At 38.0% G+C, this 2,400-nt stretch overlaps 1 pseudogene; it reads left to right on the forward strand.

The window, feature by feature from the left end:
* Positions 1-222: 222 nt before the first annotated feature.
* On the forward strand, positions 223-865 carry LOC121130910 (uncharacterized; annotated as a pseudogene).
* The last annotated feature ends 1,535 nt before the right edge of the window (positions 866-2,400 follow it).

The raw sequence follows: 2,400 nt of genomic DNA on the forward strand, positions 1-2,400 counted from the left end.
TACTCCCTACTCCATTTTTAAAAAATATTGGCGGGAGAGGAAGAAAAAGAGAGACAGAGAAAGATACAGAGGAAGAAGCTAAATCAGCTTCTAGCTCCAATATATTAGCTCGGTGCATGGGTTAGGGAGTGTTCCTGGAGTAAGTGCGCGGACTTAATAGTATTTAAGCTTTGTGAAGATAAGAAATAGTGAACATTTGATATTTCCCACTCAGTTAGTAAAATGGCCCGTACCAAGCAAACAGCTCGTAAATCCACCGGAGGAAAAGCTCCGTAAGCAGCTCGCCACCAAGGCAGCTCGTAAATCTGCCCCTGCCACTGGAGGAGTGAAGAAGCCCCACAGATGCAGACCGGAACAGTCGCTCTCAGAGAAATCCGTAGATACCAAAAAGTCCACTGAGCTCCTCATCCGTAAATTGCCCTTCCAACGGTTGGTTCGTGAGATTGCTCAGGATTTCAAGACTGACTTGCGTTTCCAGTCCTCTGCTGCAGTTCTTCAAGAAGCTTCAGAGGCTTATCTTGTGGGTCTTTTGAAGATACCAACTTGCCATCCACGCTAGCGTGTCACTATTATGCCCAAGGACATCCAGCTTGCTCGCCGTATCCGTGGTGAACGTGCCTAAGCTAACCCTTGTATGACTTAACCTAGTTTTACAAACTGGCCCTTTTAAGGGCCCCACTTAAATTCGAATTAAGATATACTTTTAAAACTTTCTTTGAGTTGTTAATACAAATAGTTACATTTCGGAGGTGTTGATTTCAAGGTAAAAATGTACTAATACCTCAAAAATAATAGGAATATATTGACGGTGTATTGAGATAATTTTCGATGAATATGAATATAACCCCTTACGTTTTAATATTCATATTACGTTTACATTTTATATAAATGTGGGGAATATTCTAAATTAAGCTATTCACACTCTGATTAATTCGAGAATTACTTCTATTGGGTTCACAAAAAAGGAAAAGAGGAATAAGTTTAGTGATGAAAGAGGAAACGCGATTAGCATTTGTTCTCTTTCTTCTTTTTTGTTCATTATTATTATTGTCGTCATGATCAAATCTATCTCTGACGTAAAAATTTTGCATATTTTTTGGTGAAAATGGTTGTATAAACTTTAATATAGTTATAATATTTACTCTGCACCAATCCTATTTTAAACGAATTCTAGAAAACCTCTTTTTGTAAGTTATTCATTTTCTCCCTTATTTTATGCCTTAAAGCATAATAAAGGCAGCTGATATTATCAAGAGGTCTTAATTCAGTAATACCATATGTCTTGTCCCGTATATGGGTATAAATGATGTGAGGATAATTTTATGAATTAACTCTTGCTATTCTTGTAGGCTCTATATTCTCTATTTTTAAAATTACCGAACGAGTAAGGACCTTTTAAACTCATACATGAGAATGTCTTATGTTATGAACAAACGAGGATTAGTACTCAAAATGAAGACATGCATTTCCTTTTTGGGCGGCAAGGAAGTCATTATTGAATAAAAACAAAGAACAAGCGAATCGATAAAATTCTCTTAGGCAAAGATTTTGTGGCTCCGAAAGGAGCCGGTTTTCTGTATATTATAAACCTCAACGAAGAGGAATTAAGCTTTTTTAGAGGTAGTTTTCTTTGTGGTTTTCTTCACAGTAGACTTTGTAGCTGGGCTTTTAGCAGCAGACTTTTGGGGGTCTTTGTCTTAGTTGTTGTCTTTTGGGGGTCTTGGACTTGACCGTTTTCTTCTTGGGAGCCTTTTTCAAGGGAGTTTTGGACTTGACTGATTTTTTCTCAGCAGACTTCTTCGGGGATTTGGGCGTTTTGACAGCCTTAACCACTATAGACTTGCTTGTTACAGCAAGCTTGAAAGTTCCTGAGGCACCCTTGCCCTTTATTTGAACCAACTCACCCTTTTCGACAGCGGATCTGATGGCTTTGCAGATGAATGGAGCTCTTTTCACCATATCTACCTTAAAGTGAGCAGAGATATATTTTTGATGGCCATGAGGGAAGAACCCTTGCGATCTGCCAACGCTTTGATGGCAGTCATGACCATCATGGAGGATGTGGGCGTCTTGGGTCCATCCTTGATTTCGTGGAGGCTTTTTTAGAAGTTGTAGATGGAGATGACATGATGTCGGTACGCGAGTTAACTGAATAATAGTGATGTGTCTACTTGATATGTTTATTCTTCTTATATTCGATAAAATAGAAATGTTTTGGCAGGCACGTTCATTTAGTAGCGTGCACGCCTTCAGGAAATTTTTCCTTTTTCCACAAAGGATTGTCTCTAGATTTTGGCGCCTAAAATTTGTTCTCAAAAGGGATTTTTAACATAATACCAAACCCATCTTATAATTAAATAATAGAAGAACCATTAAAGCTTTTTACTATTACTAGATAGC

This window comes from Lepeophtheirus salmonis, unplaced genomic scaffold, assembly GCF_016086655.4.
Source record: "Lepeophtheirus salmonis unplaced genomic scaffold, UVic_Lsal_1.4 unplaced_contig_13740_pilon, whole genome shotgun sequence".
Taxonomy (NCBI): domain Eukaryota; kingdom Metazoa; phylum Arthropoda; class Copepoda; order Siphonostomatoida; family Caligidae; genus Lepeophtheirus; species Lepeophtheirus salmonis.